The following is a 7,618-nucleotide window of genomic DNA, read 5'->3' on the forward strand; positions in this document are numbered from 1 at the left end:
TTAGTGTTATGTGGGGTGTATTTATGTTGGATTGAGCAGATAGTAGTTATGTGGCGTGTAACTATGTCACACTGAGTGGTAATATGTGGATTGTATTTATGTTGCATTGAGTAGAGTGATATTATGTGGCGTGTAATTATGTGACGCAGTGTTATTATGTGGAGTGTATTTATGTTGCATTGAATAGAGTGTAATTATGTGACGTGTAATTATGTGGTACTGGCTAGTGTTATGTTGAATGTATTTATGTTGCATTAAGTAGAGTGTAATTATGTGGTGTGTAATTATGTGGCACTGAGATGCAGTGGTCATGATGAGTGATGCTGTGGTGGCGCTGAGTGATGCTGTGGTGGTGCTGAGCGATGCTGTGGTGGCGCTGAGTGATGCTGTGGTTGCGCTGAGTGATACTGTGGTGGTGCTGAGTAATGCTGTGGTGGCACTGAGCGATGCAGTGGTGGTGCTAAGTGATTCTTTGGTGGTGCTGAGTGATGCTGTTGTTGCGCTGAGTGATTCTGTGGTTGCGCTGAGTGATGCTGTGGTTGCGCTGAGTGATGCTGTGGTGGCACTGAGTGATGCTGTGGTGGTGCTGAATGATGCTGTGGTGGCTCTGAGTGATGCTGTGGTGGCACTGAGTGATGCTGTGGTTGCGCTGATTGATGCTGTGAATGCGCTGAGTGATGCTGGGGTTGCGCTTGTTGCTTTACGATGACACACCAGCAGCAACCCAGACATTTCTACATCTAAAAACACACACTAATGTCTTGTTCATGTAGTGCTTGCCGCCCGTCTTTGCACAAAGCTGAAGCCTGAATCAATCACTGAAATTGTAAAGAATGTCAGTCAGTGCCCGTTGTTCTGGCTGTGAAAGGCAGGTTTTCACACCCTAACCCTTCTCCGTGTGCTCTGCTTTCCCTTTATTGAAGATATTAGTGAACATCGGAGGCAACTTCGACTCTAAGCGAAACACTTTTATATCACCCAGGATGGGGATTTACAACTTTAATTTCCACGTGGTGAAAGTGTACAACAGGCAGACCATTACACAGAAAGAATGCTCGCTATATACCAGGCCTAACATCACAACATATGCTGCACATGCCAGTATTTAATGAGGTGCAGTTTAAAAATGTTATGTAATCCGAACTTGTAAAATGTACATATACCCGTAGGGTTTTCGGGCGCTAGTGAGGAGACTGAAAGTGACAGCAGTAACAGGGAAAACAAACAGAGTTTAACAATAAAAAAAAACGAGCACTACCTGTTTGCAATTACTGCCAATGCGATAATTGGAAACAGATGGGGTTAAAGGTTGCTCCCGCGGACCCTAGGCCATCGACCAAACAAGGCGGGACAATCTCCCGCCTTGCACCAATTGCGTGCTGTGTTTTTAAAAAAGACACATGCACAGGCCAATTGCGGGCTAAGAAGAAAAAAAACCTTTACTTAATGCCTTGCTGTGTGAGCGCATGCTCAGGCGAGACCTAAGAAGTAAATGGGGAAAGTAAGTCAGGCTTCTAACTTGGGCCCATCGACCCCTGTAGTACCCTCAGGCGGCCCTGTGGAGTGCTACTACTGGTAAATGAAAGGATAAAAAAATCAAAATTGAGAACCAAACACATAAAATTATTAAAATCAAGTTGTTGGTCCCAAACTATAATGGCAACCAGCCTGCTGGGATCCAGGTACCTCACAAAACAGTAGGTACAAGGAAATTTAAGTTGTAAATGCATCCGCGCTCTAAAATGCTCATAACAAACTGCGCAGATACGAAGGTTTTATTGTTAAATACCCTCTAAGACAGGGGTTGTGTCCAATGGTTGATGTTTTTCATTAGGACTTAGAGAGCCACTTCTACAGGGGAAATCACGGGCTCACGTATTTCAAGGCGCTCTCATGGGTGCAGTGCAGGATTTATGTATAAGCTACACAAGCTATAGCTTGGGGCCCCCACTTTCCTGGGGGCCCCCAAAAAATATTATTAGTCCCAATGCTGCACGTCCGGGATGTCCCATACTCTTCACCCAATTTTTTAGCGCGTCTTTTCGAAGAACAAAGCGCTACTTGCCTAGGGCAGGGCAGGGTCTCCAACTCCAACCAGTCGATCCCGAGACCCTCTGAGAGTAGCTCGCGCTGCTATCTAATTATTGAGACGTCATATAAGGCTTTATAAGCATTGTATTTTGTAATCCTTCATTGTCTTTCACAGCTATCATCGCCCTTGCCCGCCCTCACACAAACCAGCTGCTCCAATTGGCTGAAGTGGGCTTAGCTGGGGCGGGGCGGGCTGAAGAACGTAATGTTCTTCCTCTTAGTCATGCACCACCTGTCATTTCCGGGCTGACACCGCGATTTGCAAAAAGAACAGGTGATGGACCGAATGTGGATCAATGTCACACACTCAACCCAGTCCAAAGATCTGGGCCCAAATCCATCGTTTTTTTGCACTCCACACCACCCCGGGTTAGACAATGGCGATATGCAAATCAGCTCTGACCCTGTGCCCCATGGGAACAGTCCAGTCCGAACTACAAAAGCCATGTCCTTCCCAGAACGGAATCAAGCATCCGAGGACCGGACCGGTTTCGAGGTAACACCTCTCATCAGCCCGGCTAGCTTGACTCCAGTGGTGTGGAGTGCCTGGGACCCACGTCTGGGCATCCCCAGCGCACTTAGGGCGGAATTTGCAAAAACAAAAGGTGATGACCGAATGTGGATCAATGTTACACACTCAACCCAGTCCAAAGATCTGGGCCCAAATCCATCGTTTTTTTGCACTCCACACCACCCCGGGTTAGACAATGGCGATATGCAAATCAGCTCTGACCCTGTGCCCCATGGGAACAGTCCAGTCCGAACTACAAAAGCCATGTCCTTCCCAGAACGGAATCAAGCATCCGAGGACCGGACCGGTTTTGAGGTAACACATCTCATCAGCCCGGCTAGTTTGACTCCAGTGGTGTGGAGTGCCTGGGACCCATGTCTGGGCATCCCCAGCGCACTTAGGGCGGAATTTGCAAAAACAACAGGTGATGGACCGAATGTGGATCAATGTCACACACTCAACCCAGTCCAAAGATCTGGGCCCAAATCCATCATTTTTTTGCACTCCACACCACCCCGGGTTAGACAATGGCGATATGCAAATCAGCTCTGACCCTGTGCCCCATGGGAACAGTTCAGTCCGAACTACAAAAGCCATGTCCTTCCCAGAACGGAATCAAGCATCCGAGGACCGGACCGGTTTCGAGGTAACACCTCTCATCAGCCCGGCTAGCTTGACTCCAGTGGTGTGGAGTGCCTGGGACCCACGTCTGGGCATCCCCAGCGCACTTAGGGCGGAATTTGCAAAAACAACAGGTGATGGACCGAATGTGGATCAATGTCACACACTCAACCCAGTCCAAAGATCTGGGCCCAAATCCATCGTTTTTTTGCACTCCACACCACCACGGGTTAGACAATGGCGATATGCAAATCAGCTCTGACGCTGTGCCCCATGGGAACAGTCCAGTCCGAACTACAAAAGCCATGTCCTTCCCAGAACGGAATCAAGCATCCGAGGACCGGACCGGTTTCGAGGTAACACCTCTCATCAGCCCGGCTAGCTTGACTCCAGTGGTGTGGAGTGCCTGGGACCCACGTCTGGGCATCCCCAGCGCACTTAGGGCGGAATTTGCAAAAACAACAGGTGATGGACCGAATGTGGATCAATGTCACACACTCAACCCAGTCCAAAGATCTGGGCCCAAATCCATCGTTTTTTTGCACTCCACACCACCCCGGGTTAGACAATGGCGATATGCAAATCAGCTCTGACCCTGTGCCCCATGGGAACAGTCCAGTCCGAACTACAAAAGCCATGTCCTTCCCAGAACGGAATCAAGCATCCGAGGACCGGACCGGTTTCGAGGTAACACCTCTCATCAGCCCGGCTAGCTTGACTCCAGTGGTGTGGAGTGCCTGGGACCCACGTCTGGGCATCCCCAGCGCACTTAGGGCGGAATTTGCAAAAACAACAGGTGATGGACCGAATGTGGATCAATGTCACACACTCAACCCAGTCCAAAGATCTGGGCCCAAATCCATCGTTTTTTTGCACTCCACACCACCCCGGGTTAGACAATGGCGATATGCAAATCAGCTCTGACCCTGTGCCCCATGGGAACAGTCCAGTCCGAACTACAAAAGCCATGTCCTTCCCAGAACGGAATCAAGCATCCGAGGACCGGACCGGTTTCGAGGTAACACCTCTCATCAGCCCGGCTAGCTTGACTCCAGTGGTGTGGAGTGCCTGGGACCCACGTCTGGGCATCCCCAGCGCACTTAGGGCGGAATTTGCAAAAACAACAGGTGATGGACCGAATGTGGATCAATGTCACACACTCAACCCAGTCCAAAGATCTGGGCCCAAATCCATAGTTTTTTTGCACTCCACACCACCCCGGGTTAGACAATGGCGATATGCAAATCAGCTCTGACCCTGTGCCCCATGGGAACAGTCCAGTCCGAACTACAAAAGCCATGTCCTTCCCAGAACGGAATCAAGCATCCGAGGACCGGACCGGTTTCGAGGTAACACCTCTCATCAGCCCGGCTAGCTTGACTCCAGTGGTGTGGAGTGCCTGGGACCCACGTCTGGGCATCCCCAGCGCACTTAGGGCGGAATTTGCAAAAACAACAGGTGATGGACCGAATGTGGATCAATGTCACACACTCAACCCAGTCCAAAGATCTGGGCCCAAATCCATCGTTTTTTTGCACTCCACACCACCCCGGGTTAGACAATGGCGATATGCAAATCAGCTCTGACCCTGTGCCCCATGGGAACAGTCCAGTCCGAACTACAAAAGCCATGTCCTTCCCAGAACGGAATCAAGCATCCGAGGACCGGACCGGTTTCGAGGTAACACCTCTCATCAGCCCGGCTAGCATGACTCCAGTGGTGTGGAGTGCCTGGAACCCACGCCTGGGCATCCCCAGCGCACTTAGGGCGGAATTTGCAAAAACAACAGGTGATGGACCGAATGTGGATCAATGTCACACACTCAACCCAGTCCAAAGATCTGGGCCCAAATCCATCGTTTTTTTGCACTCCACACCACCCCGGGTTAGACAATGGCGATATGCAAATCAGCTCTGACCCTGTGCCCCATGGGAACAGTACAGTCCGAACTACAAAAGCCATGTCCTTCCCAGAACGGAATCAAGCATCCGAGGACCGGACCGGTTTCGAGGTAACACCTCTCATCAGCCCGGCTAGCTTGACTCCAGTGGTGTGGAGTGCCTGGGACCCACGTCTGGGCATCCCCAGCGCACTTAGGGCGGAATTTGCAAAAACAACAGGTGATGGACCGAATGTGGATCAATGTCACACACTCAACCCAGTCCAAAGATCTGGGCCCAAATCCATCGTTTTTTTGCACTCCATACCACCCCGGGTTAGACAATGGCGATATGCAAATCAGCTCTGACCCTGTGCCCCATGGGAACAGTCCAGTCCGAACTACAAAAGCCATGTCCTTCCCAGAACGGAATCAAGCATCCGAGGACCGGACCGGTTTCGAGGTAAACCCTCTCATCAGCCCGGCTAGCTTGACTCCAGTGGTGTGGAGTGCCTGGGACCCACGTCTGGGCATCCCCAGCGCACTTAGGGCGGAATTTGCAAAAACAACAGGTGATGGACCGAATGTGGATCAATGTCACACACTCAACCCAGTCCAAAGATCTGGGCCCAAATCCATCGTTTTTTTGCACTCCACACCACCCCGGGTTAGACAATGGCGATATGCAAATCAGCTCTGACCCTGTGCCCCATGGGAACAGTCCAGTCCGAACTACAAAAGCCATGTCCTTCCCAGAACGGAATCAAGCATCCGAGGACCGGACCGGTTTCGAGGTAACACCTCTCATCAGCCCGGCTAGCTTGACTCCAGTGGTGTGGAGTGCCTGGGACCCACGTCTGGGCATCCCCAGCGCACTTAGGGCGGAATTTGCAAAAACAACAGGTGATGGACCGAATGTGGATCAATGTCACACACTCAACCCAGTCCAAAGATCTGGGCCCAAATCCATCGTTTTTTTGCACTCCACACCACACCGGGTTAGACAATGGCGATATGCAAATCAGCTCTGACCCTGTGCCCCATGGGAACAGTCCAGTCCGAAATACAAAAGCCATGTCCTTCCCAGAACGGAATCAAGCATCCGAGGACCGGACCGGTTTCGAGGTAACACCTCTCATCAGCCCGGCTAGCTTGACTCCAGTGGTGTGGAGTGCCTGGGACCCACGTCTGGGCATCCCCAGCGCACTTAGGGCGGAATTTGCAAAAACAACAGGTGATGGACCGAATGTGGATCAATGTCACACACTCAACCCAGTCCAAAGATCTGGGCCCAAATCCATCGTTTTTTTGCACTCCACACCACCCGGGTTAGACAATGGCGATATGCAAATCAGCTCTGACCCTGTGCCCCATGGGAACAGTCCAGTCCGAACTACAAAAGCCATGTCCTTCCCAGAACGGAATCAAGCATCCGAGGACCGGACCGGTTTCGAGGTAACACCTCTCATCAGCCCGGCTAGCTTGACTCCAGTGGTGTGGAGTGCCTGGGACCCACGTCTGGGCATCCCCAGCGCACTTAGGGCGGAATTTGCAAAAACAACAGGTGATGGACCGAATGTGGATCAATGTCACACACTCAACCCAGTCCAAAGATCTGGGCCCAAATCCATCGTTTTTTTGCACTCCACACCACCCCGGGTTAGACAATGGCGATATGCAAATCAGCTCTGACCCTGTGCCCCATGGGAACAGTCCAGTCCGAACTACAAAAGCCATGTCCTTCCCAGAACGGAATCAAGCATCCGAGGACCGGACCGGTTTCGAGGTAACACCTCTCATCAGCCCGGCTAGCTTGACTCCAGTGGTGTGGAGTGCCTGGGACCCACGTCTGGGCATCCCCAGCGCACTTAGGGCGGAATTTGCAAAAACAACAGGTGATGGGCCGAATGTGGATCAATGTCACACACTCAACCCAGTCCAAAGATCTGGGCCCAAATCCATCGTTTTTTTGCACTCCACACCACCCCGGGTTAGACAATGGCGATATGCAAATCAGCTCTGACCCTGTGCCCCATGGGAACAGTCCAGTCCGAACTACAAAAGCCATATCCTTCCCAGAACGGAATCAAGCATCCGAGGACCGGACCGGTTTCGAGGTAACACCTCTCATCAGCCCGGCTAGCTTGACTCCAGTGGTGTGGAGTGCCTGGGACCCACGTCTGGGCATCCCCAGCGCACTTAGGGCGGAATTTGCAAAAACAACAGGTGATGGACCGAATGTGGATCAATGTCACACACTCAACCCAGTCCAAAGATCTGGGCCCAAATCCATCGTTTTTTTGCACTCCACACCACCCCGGGTTAGACAATGGCGATATGCAAATCAGCTCTGACCCTGTGCCCCATGGGAACAGTCCAGTCCGAACTACAAAAGCCATGTCCTTCCCAGAACGGAATCAAGCATCCGAGGACCGGACCGGTTTCGAGGTAACACCTCTCATCAGCCCGGCTAGCTTGACTCCAGTGGTGTGGAGTGCCTGGGACCCACGTCTGGG

Source organism: Lissotriton vulgaris, chromosome 3_1 (genome assembly GCF_964263255.1).
Source record: "Lissotriton vulgaris chromosome 3_1, aLisVul1.2, whole genome shotgun sequence".
Lineage (NCBI taxonomy): Eukaryota > Metazoa > Chordata > Amphibia > Caudata > Salamandridae > Lissotriton > Lissotriton vulgaris.